Source organism: Pinus tabuliformis, chromosome 4_2, assembly GCF_031772625.1.
Source record: "Pinus tabuliformis cultivar Carrire ecotype Pingquan chromosome 4_2, CPIR1, whole genome shotgun sequence".
NCBI lineage: Eukaryota > Viridiplantae > Streptophyta > Pinopsida > Pinales > Pinaceae > Pinus > Pinus tabuliformis.
Genome location: NC_142304.1, coordinates 127,327,895 through 127,352,698, shown reverse-complemented (window position 1 = coordinate 127,352,698; position 24,804 = coordinate 127,327,895). Strand labels below are relative to the sequence as shown.

Sequence of the window (24,804 nt, the reverse complement as noted above, 5' to 3'; positions counted from 1 at the left end):
ACCACATCTTGGTAGGACTGTCAGCTAGGCTACACCGGAAGAAGAAGGCACCTTGGCCCACTCTTTCGTTGCAGATTGGGTTGTACGAGATATGGAATCTCAATCATGTGGATGCTGAGACAGAAGATTTCAAGAAATTTACTTTCGGCACCAAAAGATTGAATCCGTATGACCCGCATTGCTTTGTGAAGTATCCGTGCGCAAGAGTGCAATTTCCGTGGATCGACGGTGCATGTCATTGGGTTGAGAAAGACCCATGGAGATATTAGCATAGATTCTCTAGGCCCAATGAACCGGTCGACATCGTTGTGGAATGGTTAGAGAAGAAGCATCCAGGAGAGAACCAGGGGCAGTAACAATAGGGGTAAACATACCGGCACATGAGAAAGGCAAGATAAATATTGTCGACAATGCAAAGGCAAAACAAAGATGCAAGTTCATAAGAGACCCACTTGTGCTGAAAGTAGCTTTGGCAATAGAGGCAAAGCACAACATCGCGACAAGAGGACAACACAAAGGCAGAGAGAAAAACAAAGGATGAAGGAAACAATGGAGTTTCAAGAGTTGAAGGAGCAACTCTAGAAGGTACAGGAGCTGCGCAAACAGGAGAAGGAAGCGCAACAGGGATAGATACATCAAGGGGTGCAACATGCACAGATTGATGAAAATGCGCCCATATAGGTGCTAGACTCATTTGAGCAGCTGGCGCAAAGCAGATAGGGTGAACAGTCGCAGGAGCAGGACTTCGCTCAAGAGATTGAATGAGTACTTGAGCAGATGGATATGAAGATGGAGCAGCCTAAGTTAGAACAAGACATCGACCTCATTCCTTACCACCAAGAGGTCGACCCACTGACTTCATTGGATCCGGAAGTGGAGTAGGTCCCAAGCGACCAAGGAGATACTAAGATCCTTGGAGACAATCTGGAAGAAGAGATGCACAACATATCATTCGATGAGTCACAACATAGAGTTGTGCAATCACACAGAGTGTCTACTCCAGATGATCACACATCTCCTGCATAGTTTGAGGAATGAGTGATCATATCTAATGTGTGCAAGCATAAAGCAACATTTGCCGATGCTACCAAAGCATATTTCGTAGCCACTAGCTCGAGTGTTCTCTTCTTGATAGCAAAGAATGAGTGAATGGCTAAGGAGTTACAAATGGACAAGCAGGGAGGAGAACTAGTTACAACATCCACCCGAGCAGAGTTGAAGAAGGCGATAATAGATGAAATATCATCCCTTGAGACAGTCACGCAGGTTTTGTATTCCAGATTTGGTACCGTGCATAAGGCAGTTGTCCATCTCAATGGTTGGAAACAATTTTGTGCTAAGAGAGCACGTATCTTGTCAAACTTGCATAATGTTTTCGATCACATGCAAACATGGACAATGAGATACAAGGGAGCCCTATTACACTTTCCCAAGATGATGAAGCCCAAAGCGTTTGAGTTGAAGGCACGCATTTGGAGTTAGATCCGGAACTATGAAGAACTTCTGTAGCTCATCACTAGTTTGCAGGCTTCCCATGCACAGGTGTTCAGAAGCATGGATGTTGTTGTGCACGCACATGTGATCCCATCTATTAGGACAGTCACTGAGGCAAAGACAAAGGCACAAGTTCGACTAGAGCTAGACTCATACTTTGACGAATTGATGCGCATAGACACTAGTGCAGACTTTCCATTCAGTGTAGACACCCTGCATCAACATGTCGCTAGTACGGATGCACTCAGGACATAGATGCGCATGTTATCAACCGAGTTGGATAGAGGAGCCAGAGCAGTGTACCTAGATGCAACAGAGGCAAGAGTTTGTTTCCAAAAAGATGTTACCCACTAGTACAAAATTACTAATTAGTTACTAAAAAAGCAGCTAAAATTTGCATATAAACGACCATTTTTTAGTCGGTGACCAATAGTAGCTAATTTACAATATCTTATAAAGTGACAAACTTTTAGTCATTTTTAGCTTAATCATTAATTGGTTTCCTCAATTTTACCACCTAGTAGTATATTTAATCATAAATTTGGTCATTAATTTTTCATTGGTTTAATCATTAATTGTCGCAATTAATGACCAAATATATAACAAAATATATTTGAGAAAACCAATTAATGACCAAAACATTAGTCGTGTTATAAAATACTATAAATTGGCTACTAATAGTCATATATATGCAAATTTTAGTCATCATTTAAAACCAATTAATGACCAAAGAAATATGACTAAATTTTAGTCATGTTATAAGATGTTGTAAATTAGCTACTACTAGTCGTATATATGCAAAATTTAGTCATCATTTAATAATAAAAAATTTATCATTTGCAGTAGTCATTTATCTTTTTTTGGTACTTTCATATTCATTATATAAATGACTGGTTTAGTAGTTTCTATTCATTTCATTTAATTTCATTCATAATCATTATAAACAACTAATTTAGCCATATATTCATTTTATTTGTGTTCATCATTAATTAATATAAACTACTAATTTAGTAGTTTTAGATTGATTTTATGTGTTTATTATTAATCACCATAAATTAATTCGTATGATTTTGCGACTAAATTTTAAGAAAATGCCATACAATGTGCATGTTTATCTAATATGATAACGTAAAGTTACATATGTTAATTACAAGACTAGATAATATCAAGTGCAAATAAAAATAATTTCAACCATATAATTCTTATTATATAAAATATCAAGTATTACAATATGAATTTCCAACTTAATATGGGTTGGACTACAATTTACACATGAAATATTGTTTCATCATTTCAAAACATTATCATTGTGTTGCCAAAGCATTGCAAGTGAATTCACCAACTCTGAAGGCTTGACCATCAATGTCTATGAGTGTGTCTTATGCAAGATATTGTCTCTAAGGGTATCATTAGACAGATTCTCTTATGTCTCTCATTTTGCATTTGTAGCTCCAGTGTTATTGTTCTCCTCTTTCTTCAATTGTTGCTTCTTACCATCAATATTGAGTTCCTCTCATGAAAATGAAAGAAGATACAATGCAGAGTATAAGACATGAAAAATGATGAATACTTGAATATAAAATAAAGTATACTATAAAAAATTTATATGACATATACCTCAACATTCGATAATAGTCACTATGTGGCTAGATGACCTGTATAAACAAAGTAAATAAAATGTCACCATAGAAAATGGAATTGGAGGGGGATTCATTATGCATGCTAAGATTTTTTTGTGTGCACACATCATATTGCTCACTTCTGATTGTATAAAAAACAAAGAGTATGCATAATGACATGTAGTGACATGTGGATGTCTATTTGACTCAATGATATGCTTGAATTTTTAACCCTTTCCAATCCTACCACAATGAAATTTAGAGAGACGGGAACACAAGAAGGACTATAAATAAATGAAATTAGAGACGTTAGAATGAAACTCAATTGTACCTGAATGTAACGATAAGTATTTGCAGCTTCCTGGTCACTGATGAGCATAAAATCACACTATGAAAAATTCCTTGCATTATGATAATTTGGTTACACCTTCACTAATCCTCTGTAGTAGTCCTTTGACTTGCCTATAGATATAATTTTAGAAACAATCCTACTCTTGCAATTCTTCCTATATGGATCATCTTTGTCCCCCCCTAGCGATAGTTATTTTTCAAGGCAACAGAATAGAACTCTCCAATTGCATCATCGCCTTTCAAAACAATACTTGAGTATTTCCAGGTGATTGTTGAACTAGTCTCTACTCAGGTCCATGAAATCCTTGATTTGTCTCCATCACAAAAACCTCTTTTCGTAATAAAATTATAAATCCCACATATGCATTCCTGGTCCCCCACATACCAATTCTTTACAGTGTAATACTTTATCATTGCTCGCTCGATGCAATAGAGATCCACTACTGTGGCATGGAGATGATTGGTGGCATAAAATGGTATAGTTCATCCTTCAATATATGTCATAGAAAACTTCTCACCTCACAAAACGCCTCTCATCTACAAAAATAAGAGTCTTCTCGAAATGCCTGGTCTCCATATCATTCATCTTGAAATAAGTGGATATTTCCATGGGTGAAAAAGTGTGCTTGGAGATTTAATAGAAGGAGCTATCACTAAAAAAATAAAAATACAATGCAACATAATAGTTATCAGTGGAAGCAAGAACCTTGCCAAGCTACTTCCTAACTAGATAAAGATACTCTTGAATTACCTCTTATAACAAACAAAGGATAACCTCAACTACCTATAGATTCTACCTATTCATGGTAGCAATGAAAACACCGTCGAAAACAACATATACAACAACATTGGTCAATCTCTTCTTCTAGTCAACAACATGCCCAACTTTTGAAAAGTATCAAGCAGGTGAGGGTCCACCTCATCTAGGCTCCTGTTCTTCTTATACTCTCTCTATTTAGGTTCATAATAATACCAAAGGTCTTCAAAATTAATGGGTGGGTAAAAGTTATCAGACCATTGAGTTCTTCCATTTTTAATCATTTTCTGTAAGAATTGAATCTAAATTGCAAAAGCCATTCAAGTTCCTTTTTTTAGTTGAAATTAACCTAGGCTTTGGAGAGTTGTAAGGTTTAATGGATCTAAGTATATTATATTTAAAATATATTAACATGGTTTAAAACTGTAGGCATTGAGATCAGAATCTAAGAATGAAACATAAAAGATTTTATGTTCATGATTACAAGAAATTTTAATTTCATTTATCAAAGTTTGAGGAAGGTCTAGCATTTGCATCCTACTAGAAAATTTTCATACATAACTTGAGCCCTTTTCATTTGGGCATGGTAGATTTCATTACACAAACAATCAACCACTAAAAAAAAGGTGAAAATAAAAAATAAAATTTCATGCATTCTGACCCTAGAAAAATTAGGGAGGAGCAAACTGACCTGTCAATAAGGACATGCAAAATGCTTACTTCTCCATTGCCTTTTGATGAATTGTTGGACGCAATCAAGATCTGCATTATCATAATAATTAAACCCTTTGCACAATAAGGACATGCAAAATGCTTACTTGTGCATTGGCTTTTGATGAATTGTTGGCCATTATCAAGATTTGCATTATCAGCTCTAAGTAAAATTTATGATTTGATCGTATAAACCCTCAAAATTATTTACCCATAAGAACAAAAACCCTCTTTAGTAAAAAGGAAGAACACAGTCCAAATTCATACCCATGTACAAATCACCAAAATATCATAATCATTAAACCCTCAACTCTAGATAAAATTTATGCTTTGATCATATAAACCCTTGAAATTATTTACCCATAAGAACAAAAATCTTTTTTAGTAAAAAGGAAGAACAAAGTCCAAATTCATACCCATGTACAAAGTACCAAAATAATCACGCCCAATGACCTTTCCCTTATCACAATCATTAAACCCTCACCTCTAGATAAAATTTATGCTTTGATCATATAAACCCTCCAAATTTTTTACCCATACAAACAAAAATCAACGCTAAACTGGAATGAAAAAGAAAAGAAATATTTATAATAGAAAAAATTAAATAAATATTTATAATATAAAATAAAATATATAAATTGCAATTGGGTTAAATGATTTATTTTTAATAAGAATTTGTTATTTTTTCCTAAGAGGCTAAATTAAAAAGAAAAAGTAGTTAAAAATGATATTGGGATGAGTGTAAATATTTAAATATTACCCCAATTAATAATAAAAATCTAAATTAATAAAAAATAATAAAATTTAATTTGTTATATTTTGATTTTGTTATTAACTTGTGAATAGGCTTTGTTACAAAACCATGGTTTATCAATAATACTAGTCCAAAAACATAACATATTTCACAACCAAATTATTTTACAACAATATGACAAGATTCTTAACCGTGGATATTCACCCCCACATTACAGTAGATATTATTAACTTGTAAAAAATAGTCTTTGTTAGAATACCATGGGTCAATACCATGGATTATGAATACCACATGCCCAAAAAACATAAATTATTTCACAATCAAATATTTTATAACAATATGACAAAATTGTTAACAATGGATATTCACCCTCACTTTACTATGGATATTAACCTGTAAATCCACTTTGTTACAATACCATGGCTTATCAATACCACATGTCAAAAAACCATAACGTATTTCATAATAAAAATATTTTATTTTAATTTAATTTTACAACATTTTTTAAATTGAATCTAAGAAAATGTTACAATTTGAGATATATCTAAACCCTCTATCCTCACTACTACTAAAAAAGATTCCCATATAAATTAAATTAAGGTTTTAATAAAATTAAGCTAAGATGGATCTATGTTGGTTCTTTATATATATATATATATATATATATATATATATATATATATATATATATATATATATATATATATAATCCACATAGATCCATCTTAGCTAAGGATCCAATGAGAGCAAGCAAATTGACTAATTATAATAGATTGAATATAGTGCATGATTTTTTAAAGTTTTTCATTATTTTATTTTCTTTGACATGATTGATCCAAAATATAGGTTTAATATTTTACAACCAATACCATGGCTTCTCAATACTACAAGTCCAAAAACCATAACATATTTCACAACTAAAATATTTTACAGCAATATGACAAGATTCTTTACTGTGGATATTCACCCCCGCATTACGGTAGATATTATTAACTTGTAAAATATAGCCTTTGTTACAATACCATGGGTCAATACCATGGATTATCAATACTACATGCCCAAAAAACATAAATTATTTTACAATCAAAATATTTTATAACAATACCACATGCCCAAAAAAACATAGATTATTTCACAATCAAATATTTTATAACAATATAACAGCTTGCTAAACATGGATATTCACCCTCACATTACCATGGATATTAACTTGTAAATCCCCTTTGTTATAATACCATGGCTTATCAATACCACATGCCAAAAAACCATAACTTATTTCATAGTGAAAATATTTTATTTTAATTTAATTTTAAAACATCTTTTAATTGAATCTGAAAGGGAAAATGTTACAATTTGAGATATATCTAAACCCTCTATCCTCACGACTACTAAAAATATTGCCATAGAAATTAAAATAAGGTTTCAATAAAATTAAGCTAAGAAGGATCTATGCCTGTTCTTGATATATATATATATATATATATATATATATATATATATATATATATATATATATATATATCACTACAAGAAAAAAGGACAATAGTGAGGGGCGAAAAATGTTACCATAAGCTTATTGGCGACGGTCAAAAGAGCCTTCATCACCAAAAACTGAACGTCGCCAAAAGTATAGGTGTTGTGGTGACATTCAAAGTCTGTCACCGATAATGATTTATAATGACAGATAGCGACCGTCACCATTTCATATGAGCAATGGTGACGGACCATAGCCTCCATCACCAAAAACTGAACGTCACTAAAACTATAGGTGTTGTAGTGACCAATGTTTTAAGACTCCGAATCCGATTCCGACTCGGCCGAGGATCGACTCTGACTCCGACTCCGAAATGGTAATGACTCGGCCGACTCGATTTCAATGACTCGGTCGTTGTAAAAGATACATTAAATATTTATTTTTTTATAAAAAAACATAATTTTAATGATTTTAAACATAATTTTAGAGATTTTCATTCATGTTTCCAAACACACCTACAACTGGAGTCCTTGCTGGCTGTGAGACTGAGGATGGTGGATTGGGATCTGCATTCAACTGAACAGCATGTTCAAGTTCAATTGATATCTCGATATCTAAATCTAAATCAAGATCCTCATCAAGATCAAACTATGCTGGACGACTCTCCACTACCCAATCTCGTGTTGGATCAATGTCTTCCAACACAATGGGATCTGAATCAGGTCTTTTGTTCAAAAAATGGTTTCATCTGAGCCGGAGGTTGTATTGGACATAAACTAGATCACTTAACTGTTTTTTATCCAAACGGTTTCTCTTCTTTGTGTTACTTGGGAGCAGGAGCAAAAATGGGAGCGGGAGCGACATTTTTAGAAGCTCCTGGTTTGGGAGCGAATCCCAGAGGAGTTCGACAACCAATGTCACTAACATCAAGGTACATAGAGGGATTGGTGCTCTTGATTAAATAAGAGTTCCATACCCTAATACATGACAAAATTCAATGGAAACATTGCAATCCTCCAATCCTGAAATCCTGAAAAACTGATAAGTCTGCTGGATTTTGAATGAAATCTAAAATTCTACTTTCTCCATATGAAATCCAATGAGGCTGAAACCACTCTCAAACATCCTGAGTCATTTCATGGTAATGTTAAAAGTTTAAGTAAAAGGATGAAAATGAAGATTAAGGAGAATGCCACTTTTACTTTAAGAATTTAACATTACCATGAAATTTGAATAGCATATCAATAGTAGAGAGAATTTGAGTGTGTTAAATAGGGTTTGGGAGGGGGAATGGACCCCAAATGACATTTAGCAAATTCATATAACACCTTGGAGTCCAAACCAATCAGAAATCACCTTAAAAATCCATTAAAAAAATATTAAATTGTTGTTTAACGTGTTCAGGGCTGGCTTTCTGTGACTCGGCCGAGTCATAACAGAAACGGCCGAGTTGGCCGAGTCAGCCATGACTCGGCCGAGTCATTGAATGACTCGGCCGAGTCATGGCTGACTCGACCAAACGTACCGTTTCAAAGGCCGAGTCATGGCTGAGGGTATCGGCTCGGATCAACTCGGCCGTTTCGGTACCGAAACGGCCTTTTTTTTAAAACAATGGTAGTGACATTCAAATTCTCTCACCAATAATGATTTATAATGACGGATAGCGATCATCACCATTTCATATGAGCAATGGTGATGAACTATAGCCTCATTCACCAAAAAATGAAAGTCACCAAAGGTGGCGTCGCCAAAAGTATAGGTCTTATGGTGACATTCAAGGTCTGTCACGAATATTGATTATAATGACAGATAGTGACCGTCACAATTTCATATGAACAACAACGGTTTATTGTGATGGATCTTTCATGGTCGTCACTATTGGTGCATATATATGGTGATGTTCATTGACCGTCACCAAAAGCCACATTGCCAGAAGTATAGGTGTTGTGGTGACATTCAAAGTCCGTTACGAATAATGACTATAATGACGGACATCGACTGTCACCATTTCATATCGACAACAATGATTTATGGTTATGGACCTTTGAGGGTCGTCACTATTGATCCATATATATGGTGGCGTTCGTTGACTATCACCATTTCATATTTTGGTGAAGGTTGAAAAATGTCACCAAAGCTCATTGGTGATGGTCAAAAGAGTCTCTGTCACCAAAAATTGATTGTCGTCATTCCATATGGATGTCAGGGCATGATGGAATCGAACCAACCTCATACTTATAAAGCAGGTGCTCTTCCATTAAGCTACCACCCTTTAAAGAATTAGACCTTGAAACTTCATAAATTGTAAATTCTACAACTTTCAATAAATTAAAGTCTCGACAATATTTTATTAAACAAGCAAAGTAGCATCGAAGTTGCAGGTCCCTACCTAATAGTTTTGAAATTTATGAAAAGTGGGTGGAGGGAAAAATAGTTATGTATAAGATAATCAATATGTTCAGTTGAATACTCAATTAGAAGTTAATTATATGAAGACACTTGTAAGCTATAAATGACCTGTAACTAGCAAATGCACCAAATATTGCAAAAGAAATGTCATAAGTGGATAGCATATGGAAGAAGAGAATTGATGAAGACAAATGCAATATGTTATAGGTTGAGTGAAAGAAAAATCTCAATGTTGTTGTTGTTTGGTGTTTAGATATCTAAACTTCTGTGCAAATGTAACACAGATCTCCAGAAACCATGAATGATATATATATATATATATCCCCTTCACATAAACCAACATGCAATTTGGAATTTCACAAGTCCACACTCAAAACATGACAACAACCAACAAATAAAAAAAATTGACTTGGACAAAAAGCAATAGATTCACCTTCATTCTTGAGTTGCTTTTGTTTATTTGAATTTGACTTGTGACATTCTTTATCTGACAAGGAATCAAAATCATCACTAGTATTAAATTCATCCAACATAGACTTTGGATATCCCATTGACATCTGTGTTTTTGTTGACATACCTGAAAACCATGGAGTTCCCTGTCGATAGTAGAATAAGATGTGTGTCTGGTGCTCAAGAACACATTCCTTATTAACCATTGTTACTTGACAAAAACCAAAGAGACAACATAGTATCGACGTACACAAAATCCCCTACTGAAATATAATCATAACTTAGCTAAGAAGTCTAAAAGATGTTCTTAATTAATAAACTTTGTATTTGGAAATTTTGTTTCTTTAGATTTAAAAAAGACTATGTTGTACAACGCTTCTATCTATTTATCCAGACAATTATATCATAACATATGTCACACAGTAGCAATCTACAATACCTAAAGTAAAAAGACAAATTTGCTCAAGAAAATAGATTTAGAAAAGAGCTTGAAAACTATAAGTTTGTCATCAAATCTTTAATTAGTTTAACAACAAACTAGTTGGAGTTTGAAAATCAAAATCATTCATAGGAAATGACAGGACAATGGCCAAAGTCGCTATTCATACAAATAAATCTAGAGTCACTATTGTCATTGCAGATAACTGAAATTTGGGTAGTGGTCTAACAGTTAGAGCTTATTTGTTGGGAAAACTCATCAATACCATCATTTTTTTCCACGGTCTATTGTGTCTCTAGATCCAGATCAGATAGCTTGTTATTCTCAAGTTCTACCTTTCAAGTACTAATTTCTAGCTCACCCTTTAAAACACAATTCTACCACTCCATTAAAAAGGTAAACAAAATTTTTGTTTCAAGGTTTTTGTTTCAAGTTTTCAAGTTGGGAGTAATTAATGAAGTGAAGTGAGTGTTTAATTAAGTCATGTCCTTTTATGGTTACATAAAGGTGGTTGTGTAGCTTATGTCTCTCTTTTGAGGCATAAAATTTATCAAATATTGATTTCATCTACTTTTTCTCTGCTATTGTTCTAAAAAGGTTATTGACAAAAGCATATTGTTGAAACTAGAGTTGTTTGTATTTTATAACTAATGATTTTATCCCTTGGATTTTACAGATTAATTTCGGTGGTGTTTTATAAATACATCATATTTTACACCTCACCTCATGGGCCTAGCAATATAGTAATGTCAAACTTACAAAAGAAAAGGTTTTAAAAATCAAAAAACAAAAAGAATGGTTGTTTCAACGTATCTAATATGGTATACCATTACAAAATTAATGTATTCAATAGGCTCCCGATTTAATGACCAATTTAAAGATAACAGGAAAAACAAATCAACATTAACCTATTCAACATTATTCTTACTAGAAATTAAATCACAACCATGTAATTGTTATAAACACTCTCGAAGTCAGCATAAAGAAAAACATTTCAAATTAGAGGAGAACATGCAAAAGTGGAGAGTGGTACCATCAAAGGTTGTGTCTGGTACACGACATACAAATTCCTTGAAATAATTTGCAATAAACATATGTTGATTATCTTGGCCTCCTACCTCTGAACAGAAAGTTCCCCATGGCCTGCCTAGATGCAGTTTTCCTTTTCCCACAATTTAAAAAGATGAAGCTTGAGTCTTCTGACGCATACATACTCTTTTGAGCCGTAAATGCACCATGAAGTTTAGGAATGGCATGTAGCTGGCATTTCTGTCGCCAACAAAAAAAAGTATTATTATTAATGAGCACCAAGCGATATTGAAACAAAAAAAGAAAAGCAATCGAAAGACATTTTCCATTGCCTGATAGAGAGATTTTCCATTGCCACATACTAAGTCGACAACACCCTCAATGTAATAGTTTTGAAAATAATGCCTCCCACTGTTGTCTAACAAGGTGTCTTGATATCCTAGAAATATGCAATTGTAAAACACAGTGCAACTATCTCCCGAAACCCTCAACACCACACAGCTTGATCGTCCGCACTCTCATCACCCGGACCATATGAATTTTGCACAACTCTATTTTTTAACGTAAAGTCATCTCATGATTTACTATGATTATAACTAACTACTCTATGGTATCAACTTATACTAGGGATCCCAATGTTTTTCTAGCCAACTTATACTAAGGAGCATCGTCACCTCATAGTAAGTGGATGGACAGATCAACTAGCCATCCTTTCTCACTCAGATACTAGGGATCCCAATGTTTTTATGATTCTTGCATTAAATTTTAATTTTGTATGTTCAGATATTAATAGTTTGAATGTTGGATCAAAAAACCACATTGTTACATATGGAAATCCAACTAAATATTGAAATGATCATGATCGTGTTTAGATTAGTGCTCTTTCAGAAATTAATATGAGAAAAAAATAAAACACTTCTTAAATTATTCCTTTTGTTTTGCAATATTTATGCTGATAGGCATTCTTTTTTAATTAGTTCACTTTCTAGTTTCTTCTACCCATTTCATCTCCCTATAACATCTACCATATTCTCTTTTATTAGATTAAATGACATCTATTTGATTTAATTTAATGGTGGCACCATTCTCTGCATGCAGTGGCACAACCGGAGCATCAGGCGTAGGATGTTGTGAAAGAGTTCCTGACATAGAAAGGGTATTTTTGAAATCAATTGTCTTATCAAACCATCTCTTTGATTGATTGAAACGACCCAAATTGCGTAGGCAATGCCCAGTTAATTCAAGAATTCTTCGTACAGGGTTCTCACAACGTCAATTAAAACACCCCCACACTTAATAAAATAAAACTTCATAATAAATATGTAAATCAATATGATTCAAACGATCCATGGAAAGTGTGGTAACTACAATTTGCACCTTTATTAGGATTGTAGTGATTACAAAATAATATTCAAGCCATTTCGAGCAATAAAATAAAAATATTTTCAAAAAGTAAATTAAATTTTTTTATAATGTATAAATTGAAAAATATATTTTAATTTTTGGTCAAACACCAAATTAATTCACTGTCAACCCATTATTGATTGGTGAATATTCAAAGCCAAGTGGACATTTAGGGATTAATAAGTGATTACAAAACCACCCATTAGGCACAATGAATAAACCACGCGGATAAAAGATTATCAATAGTAGGTACCCTCCCAAGTGCCAACTAGAACGTGGACGCCTAATAAACCTGGAGTTACTTTTGAGCCGTGAAAATCAAAACGACTTCAAACTATGAGGGTGCAATTATCTTACTAGACATATTGAATGGCTATAGATGTTGTATGCCAGAGTTCAAACATTTGTGGCAGCGCAATTTCTTGAATGCATTATATACTTTCCCAATTACAACCAAGCATTAAAACAATTCAAACATTATGCAAATGTTTGGTGTTGGGCCAATTAGCATCACATTGATTTGCATGTATATTGAGCTCATTCGGATTAGGAAGTGAGTATATCATCGATATCTAGACATATCTATGAGATTTGAACGCACCTCAACCCATATGATTGCACAGTGAAGTAATGAATAGAGATATAGATCCAGTCGTTGAGAATTTGGTTTAGAAAGTGCAATTAGATTTATTTCAATGCAAGAATGTGGAGCCTTAAAAATGCTCCGATGAGTTCATTCAATGAAAACCATTACACATTAGTAATAGTTTCAATAAATTCTAGAAGTCACGTTAGATTTTGTCTTCTATGAAGACTGAGTTCAGGTTCCAAAACCACACTAGATTGGTCTTAAGGTAATTGATTTCACTCTACTTCTCAAACCCATCTACATTGTAAGGATCAATCATTGATTCGTTATTTCTGGATAAAGGATAGAAGGCCAATTCCAAATTTGATAGGTTTTGTATTCTTTATAACATATGGCAAGAGGGTTTTATATCTCATTCCATGAGGAATAAAATTTCAAGCCCATGACCACAAGAATTGAGAGCCAACTCATCTTTGTGATAGAGAGATTTGGTGTTTGGCCTGCAATTTTTTTATAACCTTCGAACCAGCAATCATTTGTCTCTGCAACCAATTTCTATAGCTCTACAATCATAGTCTGTGAAGATTTGATGCACACATGCTACAACCATGGTTTTGTGTCTATAACCTACTAAGTTGATTTTACCATCAATTCCAATCAACACAAATTCCTATACAGACTTCATCCTCAATTACAATTGTATATACTCATTGGATACTAATTTCTACTTTTGTTTCAATGAATCAAGTCGATATGCATCAACATTGAACTCAATTTTAAATGAGTGATGTGTTGGACAGAGGCTTCACCATTGGTTCCATATAAACGATGAACTAGGTAGAATTTACATCATCAATTTAGATGAATCACTCGCTGTACAGAGAAAAGTTCCCCCAAACTCGACCTTGAACATAATTCCTTTTCCCTATTCCATAAAACACAATACTTTAATGCTGCACTTCCATTTGGATGTGATTCGACCCAATTTTTCTTACAATTGACAGGTTGAATGGATAATATGTATTATGCAATTAACACCATACGTTGGCACATTAATGTAGAGACATTGAACTCATAAAACTGGGAATAAAATATACCAAATTCATTAATCCAAAATTTGTACAAACTCTGTACAAGAATTTTGTAAATTAATAATTAATATATCACTGAATTACATGTAAATTTTTGGGCATCCTTATGCTTATTACAGATTTCGAGAATATCCTTAAATCTGAAGAATAAGAGAGAGGGGTCAATTATTTGATCTCTTGACAGTCAAATTTCAAGATATTTCTAGAATCTGAATCAACATAAATTCAACACAATTATTTTGATGTTACTCTGCTCAGGCCACCTCTACCTCACCTTCAAACGCACTTGTCACCCGCAACAAAGTCATAAGCAATGAGCATACCTGATGCAGCAAAACGTGTTCATAGCGAAACAAGGATCTGAAAACTGATCGTAGTTTGAAAGAACAAATTCTAGGATATCCAAGGTGAATGTTCTCTACAGATTACTAACACACAATCATGTAGCAGATCCACCTGTGTCAAGAGCTGTGAGGCTTCAAATAGAAAAAGGTCGAGCTTTCGATGTGTGTCCAAGTCCGTGTTGCATCTCAAATTCGCAGCCAAATTTGACAGCCTCAATTCTGATGATAGTAATGACATGACCAAAGTGTTGGAGCAACCGTGCAACTGTACTAGAAGAAATCAGTCACAAATTTGCTAGATCAAATAAACTGTCTGAGAACCAAGAACCATTAACCAATCATCAATATGCAGTGAGAATCACAGATCTGATCTCCTCGATCTGAATCCTCACCCTTAAATTATGTTTAAAATGATAGATCTGGGCCACAAGACGCATAATGTAGAGATATTCGTACAAAAATCGGGTTTTGGAAATTTGATTTGGTCATAGAAGGAACATACTGTCATATAAGGTATGGATCATTAGATTCAACAAGGGTGTTGATTGATTTCCAAATGTCAAGCATTACTCAGCACCATTATTAACAGAGTACATGTCTGTAATATTTTGCCTTTCAAAGGAAAGTTTTGTCTTGGATTCCTTTTGTGGTCACTGGATCCCTTTGTTAGAATTAATGACTTTGAATACAAATGATTCCTTAAATACTCACGAGTCTGTTTCAAAATACTTGGATCAAACCCAACCCTTTTTTAATAATAAATGAGAACTCTGGCATCAATATATAGATCCATCCAAGTACCATTTGCTTGGACACTAGACTCTTCTATTTTCTCTTTTAACAATTGCCATAGAGCATTTCCATGATGTAATTCAAGATTCTGGAAAAATATCATGTTGTATGCTATACGCCATTTGCTTTGTCATTTTAATTGTTGTGATAGCATGGGATATAAAGGCAAGAGTTTGGGACAACATATTATTTTTGTAACATTTTTATTTTTTGAAATAGGATTTTCCAAAGCAGCTAATTTTTTATCGATCATAAGCAGCTAATTTTTGATGGATTTTCCAAAGCAGCTAATTTACAGCAAAATGTCTTTCAAATTCAAAGCTCAACTGATTAAGGTAATTATTGTGTTTAGGAACTTCAATTTCAAAGTTCCACTTAATGTAATTGTGTTTAGAAATTATGGAAAATGTCTTGCACTTCAACCATGGATATATGGTTGAAGTGTCTAATGAAATAATTGGAGTGTATTCATTCATGGAGATGATTAATGTGTGCAGATTAAGTTAGAAAGGGAGCCCATGAAATTGTTCATGGATAATGAGATTGAAGAACTGCAAAGAAGCCCTTGGCTGAAATTGAGAGTGAGAAGGTTAATAAAGACGATATAGATGTATGCCTGAAGTGGTTGGATCTCTTTCACTGAAGAAAGCATCAGTGTAGGTGCCCTAATTCAATTCCTCTAGGCTATGCCTTCCCCTAAAGTTTTGAGTTTTTTTTGTTATTTGATCACTGTGAGCCAAATGATTTTTGGTTCTTTGTTGGTTTTTGAAGATGGGAGATTCATGATGACACTTAAGATTCTGAATGGAGTGACTACCAGTCTCCAAACTCGATTTTTGGCAAGCATGATTGAAAAATATGGAGTAGAGGGATGCACAGATATAACGACTCAGCATAATTGGCAGATTCGTGGAGTTATGCTAGATGAAGTACCTGCCATATTGAAAGGGCTGAAGGAGGTTGGACTGTCAAGCTTGCAGAGTGGAATGGAAAACATTAGAAACCTTGTGGGAAATTATGTAGCAGGGATTGATGCTAATGAAATCATTGACACAAGGCCATATACAAAGGTTCTGACTGACTACATTGTCAACAATGGCAAGGGGAATCCATCCATAACCAACCTGTGAGTGCTAAAGTAGATTCTGCTGGTACCATTCATTTTGGATGTTGAATTAAATTGTGTAATGGTCAGCTTCTTTTCATTTTGTTTTGGGAAATAAACAAATCTTTTCCAGAGAAATAGGTATATTTTTTTTGAGTTCAAGACAATGTTACATAGGGATCTCTTTTTTTGAAACTTTTGTTGGTGAGTCTCCAGATTTGCAGATGCGCGTGAAGGAAAAGGAATAAGATCAGGGCAGGCAGCGCTGGATTTGCGAAGCTCTGTTTCCACATCCATAGCTTTGTCGTACATTATAGTCCATTACGCTCTATTCCAAACAAAATAACACTCCATTAAACCTTGTGTCACATTCTATTCAGATTCGTTCTCTTCCAACTACATTTACCAACTAACTTATGAATACATCAAGACAATATTCAAGAATCACTCTAGGTGCCGCAAGAAAAAGAGGTTGGTCTATTCAAGGCCTCGTCAACTCTTCTCCATGTACCTCAACCATCAAACATGAAATAGGGAGACACACTTTTTATATATATAAAAACCACACAAATAACTTCAGAGGCTTTCTGTTCTGAAAGTGTCTATTCTAAATGACCTTCAATTAGAAAAATGAGTTTTCCTTTTAAATGCATATATATTAAATTATCATCTATATAACATATATATCGTGGAGCTTAATAGAAAAACTAAACAAGTTAGACTGGTTTAACAAACATTGTTCGTGAGTTATTATGAATTCTTGCAACAAGAGAGTGACTGTACTTTTGAAACTCATGCAAGTGTACTTTAACACGACTAGGATCGCCTTTCCAAGGGTTTTATGCCTAGCGCCATGCTTTTGGTTGTCTATTAAATAGCTAAAAATGCATAATTTCTATGGCGTATAAAAACGATATTGACCTTTGTTTTCTTGCCATATCGTTCTGTTTTTTATTTGGTTAGGCATTTTCTATTTGCTGAAAGCTAGAAGTTTATGGTTGGGTTAATCATTTAGGGTAAGGATGGCTGATTCTTACCCCTTATCTTCAACCGTTGTAAGTTTTTCATTCAATAATCTGACGGGCAGGATCCCCGAGAACATTGGCAATTTAGTTAAATTGAATTTTTTTGTTGCTTACAATAATTATCTCACGGGAAACATACCTCCTTCCTTCGAAATGTGTAGTGAGTTAGAAGCCTTAGATCTGTCAAATAATCGCCTCCAATGCTTCATACCTCCGGAGCTAGGGCGCCTCCAAAGTCTACAATACCTGCATTTATTCAATAATGCCTTGACGGGCACCATTCCTTCCACTCTCAGCTCCTGCAAAAGCCTTCTTGAGATTGCTGTGTATAAAAACAGCATCACAGGTTCCATTCCGGAGGAATTTGGCGCACTTTCTCAGCTACAAGTGTTGTTGCTCTACAAAAACAATTTATCTGGGAGCACATTCCACACAGTCTTTCTCGATGCAACTTTCTGGTTAGATTGGAACTCTCAAACAACCTGCTAACTGGAAGCATACCATCTGGGCTCAGATCCATTCCATCCTTAGAAAATATGTCCCTCTTCATTAACAATTGACAGGACAGATTCCTGCCAGTTTGGGGAACTGCTCTAATCTTACGATTCTCGCACTATATAGTAATCATCTGTCAGAACCCATCCCTGAAAGCCTCGGGTTTCTCTCTAGATTACAAATGCTTACCATCCATGCCAATCAACTTTCGGGTTCCATTCCTCCGACACTGTTCAATTGTTCGAACTTGGTTAATATCTCAGCCTCCAACAATCAGTTGACAGGGAGAATACCCCCAGAAATTAGCAAATTAAGCATGCTCAATTTTCTGTCAGTTGGGGCTAATCACTTGTGGGGAGAGGTTCCACCGCCTTGCATAACTGTTCACTCCTCCGGAAGCTTGACATTTCCAGAAACAACTTCAGAGGCTCCCTGCTAGGATCTCGTAACATACGATGTCCATCTCACCTGTAGCAGCAAAAATTGATGAGAGCGCCAAAGAACTTGATGGTACGCTCGCGATTGGGCCTGAAAATGTCCTTCAAACAGAAATCATGGGCTCCCATATCCTACATCATCTTCTGAATTTTTGAAATAGAATTAACATTGCCCACAGTTTCTCTATGTGGCTCCTTGTTTTGCAGCACGTCCAGATCACAGAAGATTAGTAATTTCGTCTTGTTCCTGCATGTAGATAAGAAAAAATAAACCCTAACCTCTAAAGCATGCCCTCATTCTCGTGAATTCAAATCCAAAAAGGTAGATGCATACATCCATAGAAGCCTTGTGCCTGGGTCATGTATTGAGTGAAGCAATGGTAGATATGGAGATGGTATCAAGGTTTGATTTCAGAAGCTGGTTGTGGAGATGGTATCAGGGTTTGATTTCAGAAGTTGGTTGTGGGTAACGAGCCGAACCAAAACTCTATTAAACTATGACAACGTCTTTTACAATCAGGATAAGAAATGAGAGAAGCCAAGCCTCTCTGTATTTCTTCTTCGTCGACTCTGTTTCCCTCCCTCGACTCTGTTTCCCTCCCTTAGCTGATTGTGCACAGAGGTAATGCGTGGTGGTTTTCAAATGTTTTGTTTCCCACCCTTATCGATTATGCGTGGAGGTCGTCTCATAGAAAAGTCGTTTTAAATTTGAAACCACTTTGTTTCCCTCCATTAGCTAATTGTGCACGGAGGGAATGCACAGTGGTTTTCAAATGTTTTGTTTCCCACCCTTATCGATTATGCGTGGAGGTGGTCTGATCGAAAAGTCGTGTTTTAAATTTGAAACCACTTTGTTTCCGTCTCTTAGCTGATTGTGCACGGAGGTAATGAGTGGTCAGGTAATGGTTTTCAAATGTTTTGTTTCCCACCTTTATCGATTATGCAAGGTAACACATGGTTAGATAATGGTTGTGAAATGTTGTAAATAGAGGTGGAGTTAAGTCATAAATTATTTTGATTTTTAAATTTTATTTTTATTTTTGGAAGGATAAAATTCTAATTTTTATTTTTTTTTAGGGATAAATTACTTCTATATGCTTAGTCATATATGATAATTTATCTCATTTTAAAATGTGTCTGGTGTAATTAATAATATATGTGGATAAATTTAAGGATTTAATGAAAATCAAATTAGAATAATAATATATTTATATTGAAATTAATAATTATTTATTTATTTTGTTTATAAAGGGTGTGTATTACATTATATCTTAGAGTTTTCACAATTAAGTTATTTGGTCGTGTTTATGTCATGCCTACACTATTGCATGCATCTCTTCTCTCAATAAGAAGTCATTGAGCTCTCATACAAATGAGACCTCTAACATTGCATCCTAATGCCAAATACTCCCACAAGCATTAATTGTCCTTCATGTGATCAAAATATGACCCTCCAATGACAAGGAGCTTTGTTTCTTCTCCACCAAGTTCCTATGCTTTTCCTTCAACAATAGTCTTCCAACAAAGTAGGTCGAGCCTTGTGTGACATAAATGCTTGTGTCGATGGGGTGAAACCACAAGGAGAGCACCCATCTTATGTGTGACCTGTTATATATATATATATATATATATATATATATATATATATATATATATATATATATATATATATATATATATATATATATATATATATATATATATATATATATACTATATATATATATATATATATATATATATATATATATATATATATATATATATATATATATATATATATATATAGATATATATATATATATATATATATATATATATGGGAAAATCCCCAAGGGTTAGCTCAATCGGTCAAGTCGGGACCTCGCCAATGGGAGGTCACAAGGTCGAAACCCAAAAGCTCTTGGGGTTAGGTCTGTGGTGACCGAGTGGTGGTCCCCCTTCGGGTGGGGTCCACCCAGATTTCTCGAACCTGGAGTAGCGGATCAACTGACCAGGGTCCATGAACCAGCTGGAATATATATATATATATATATATATATATATATATATATATATATATATGCATGGGAAAATTCCATAGACTTCACCACCATTGATGGATGTTAACTTAGGTAGACCATCACTACCCAAGTTCCAAGCATCTTTCCCCTAGAAGACCAAGGGAATTGAACCTCTGACCTCACCAAAATGGGGAGAGAGATCTCACATCTTACTCATGGCTACTGAAACTAACCCTCAAGGCTACAAGACGCTTAGCCCATCTTTGGAGAATAATCAATGGAATAGTAAATTAGTGATATTGTGTTGATCCACACTCACACCTAATGTGGATTATGTCTAACCCTCCGCATTAGAGCCACCCAAGGGTGTTAATTACTTTCCCTCCCCCATGACACTTAGAATGCGACCCTCATCCATGCATTTGATGAGCTTTGTAAACATAATCATTGTCAATGAAAGGGAAGCTCCTCACTCCAAGGCGTTCTTCTCAATGCCTATGTGCTTCATTTGTTGTTCAACCCTACTCCAATCCTCTCTCCTTTACTTTGTGTTATATCCCTCACAACACAATTTTATTACATAAACATTGAAGATAAATGAAACATCTTCCCACTTGCGTTCCATTTGGCATTTCAAGCCTCCATGCATTCAGCATGGCTCTCCAACCCAAACTTATTTTATATCATAAACATTATGTTTTACCATTGTTCTATTAGATTGATGTTGGTGGAAATAGAAATAAATGGGATTCAAGGATGTTCTTTTGACCTAGAGAATATGGCTTATTGCCCAAGATGTTACCCAAAGGCCACACTTTCTCACTATTATATTTCAAGAATTTGGAATTCATCTTAGGCTAGTTGATTTCTACTCAAGATACCTCCTTCATCACACCACTCATTTAGTGTTCAAAGGAAACAATTAGAAATAGTTGCAGTTGTCATTTTGAGATCTTGGGTTTCATTATCATGGGTTACCATTCATTGGGCCTTATTTTCCTTTCTTCACCTTTTTCTTATATCTAGGACTTAGGGAATGAGGCTTTCATTAGTTTTGAACAACTCATAGATATAACATTTACATGAATTTGCACTTCAACCTTAGAGTTTAAACTTAGATACATCGCACTAGTGTATCTTTAATGATTTTGGCTTTCAATTTTTTCTTTTCTTTCATCACAAATGACAAAAGGGGAAATAATTTGCCACAAATCTATGAATGCTTAATCATAAAGGTGTCACCTGAGGAAAATGAATGAATATCCTATAGAATGACATGGGATAAAATTTGACTAAGGGAAATAAGGGTACAATAATATTGATGTGTAGCACCTATTCAAATCACCAAGTATATTCCCAAACCATCAAGATGACACACTTCTTTGAGTAAAATTATGAAACACCATGGGACAATCCAACTTAGAACTTATAGCCAAAGCATCGAGAGTTAGAATAGATTGCTTAAGTGATCACAACAAAAATAATACACATTGAATATATCATATACACATGGATCATACATATCAAGCTAAATGTGGTAGCTAAAGTGACCTCTTCCTACACCTAGGGTCCTAGATAGCCAAGGAAAGGCGTCATCAAACCAATGATAAATCCATGAGTTACATATAGATGTATATACCTCAGTTCAAAAATGATCAATGTGAAAATAATCCCAGAGGCTAAGATGACAATGAAAATTTATAAATTTCCTCTAAAAACCTATATATAAAGTGGGGTAACATGTCCTATGACATCCAACCTACAATTTTCAATGGGAAATCCTCAAAAGTCTCTTTGAAGAGATATGTACCATTGAGGGCCAAGATGAGGTATGAGACCTCACCAATTTGATAGTTGAATAAGTTTTAATCTTGATTTGTCAATTTTGGCCCTAAGTAGGCAAGGCAACATGGAATGAGGTGACCCCCTTAAAAGAGTTCAAATGGGGAATGGCACATAAGGCCTTATATATATAAAGATCTAAATCCAAGGACCCCCCTCATAAAAATAGCTAAACATGTATTGAAAGAATGTACACAATGAACCATCCAAATCTTGATAGAGACAATATAATGTCCCTTGAATCTCATAATAAATGGGGCTTCTACATATGAGGTGACCCTCTAACTCTATCTCATGTATATGGAAAATCTAGCAGATGTTATTGAGAAGAGGAAGATCATGATGATTAGTTTCAACTTGATGCTAATGTAAACCCACTTCAAATGCAACAAGGGGAATCTAAGAGAAACATCCAATCCTTTGGTGTGTATGTGGGTTAAACAATAACACCCCCTCTCATTTGCATGAAGTGTACCTAGTACAAATCCATCTTAGAGTCGAGGCCATGAAAAGATGAAGTCCAAGTAAACTGAATGTATTGTCTATAAATAACCTCTCTAACAATGTGACAGAAGCATATGATAATGACATTTACGTTGGAGGTGTATATCACTTGAATTGTGTTACAACTTTAATCTCTCCCCCACAAAGATGTGTCATGCTCCCTTGTGATGATGCATCAACCTTACTGGAGAACAACCTCATGATGTAAAAGGAAATTAAACATGATTTAACTTTAATAGTGTTGCACATTTAACCCTCATCTCACACTCATGGCTAATGTGAGGTTATTTAAAACATTTATGTGGATACTATCATTTTATCTAATCTTATGTACACAATGTTCTACATTGACACAATTGGGTTTTTTAAGCAAACAAAATATTTGTATCAAGGGTTCACTGCTTATGCATTAGGGCTAGAGAGGCCTTTTCTTTATGAGTGATCTATTGATTATCTACTACTATATGGGAGAGCACTACAAGCTCGATCTCAACATGAAGTGTAGATATTGTGAGAAATTCAGACCAAGGCTTTGCAAATTATCCAAATAGGGGACATTACAAGGGTCATCTTGAATGAGGATAACCAAAAGTTGTTGGTTTCAATCTTCAAGGCAAAACCATGGGAAGCATCAAAGAGCATGGAACAATATAAGGGTTGAAGCTCGAATGGTTTCATGGGACACTTCTATAGATAGCATCAACCAATGGTGAGTAGATATCTTCCTCATTTCCATCCCCTAAACACATCCTTTCTTGCACTAAACCAAAAATAAATGAATCCTGTTGGTTTTGATAAGTGTCATTCAGTGTCATTGTGCAATATTTCATATAAGGTCTCGACAAAAATCATTAGCAACCACTTAAAATTCCACTCAAGAAAAATTATCCCATAAGAGAAAATGGGATTTTCTAAAGGGAAGTATAATCCTATAAAACATTGTAATGGTCCAAGAATATATTCAAAGTAGCCAAATAGATGGAAATAGTGGAATGGCCATAAAGTTAAAAATGAAAATTATTTTTGTAAGTTTGGACACTCTTTCTTATTACTTTTTCTCCACCCATGCAACTCTTCTCTCAATTATGTAATAAATAAATCTAAATACCTCCCTCATAAAAAGAGCTAGATATGTATTGAAATAATGTAGACAACGACCCATCCAAATCTTGATAAAGACAATAGAACATCCCTTGAATATCATAATAAATGGGGCATCTGCAGATGAGGTGATAAACAGATCCTTTCTTGCACTATTACCAAAATAAATGGATCTCGTTGGTTTTGATATGTGTCATTTAGTGTCATTGTGCAATATTTCATATAAGGTCTTGACAAAAATTATTAGCAACCATTTGAAAGTTCACTCAAGAAAAATTATCCCATAAGAGAAAAGGGGGTTTCGTAAAGGGAAGTATAATAATATAAAACATTGTAATGGTCCAATAATATATTCACAAAGCCTAAGATGAGTTGTAGTTAGTTCTTAGGTGAACATGGCATAGTCTAGTTGTAGTAGTCGTAACTTGGTCAAGTTGTTGTAGTCAAGGAAAGACTTGGTTGGGTTCCCAAGTCCCAAAAGAAGTAAGGGTAGCTGTGAGGGCATGATAGCTAAGGAGTGCCAAGGAATGAAAAGGCTTGCTAACACATGCTAGATAATGTCAATGCATGTTGAGGAGTGTTAGG

General features: G+C 34.6%; 1 pseudogene; it reads left to right on the top strand.

Annotated features, from left to right (window-relative positions):
* The first annotated feature begins 16,009 nt into the window (after nucleotides 1-16,009).
* Nucleotides 16,010-24,804, top strand: part of LOC149168574 (ferredoxin--nitrite reductase, chloroplastic-like) — a 61,240-nt pseudogene continuing 52,445 nt past the window's right edge.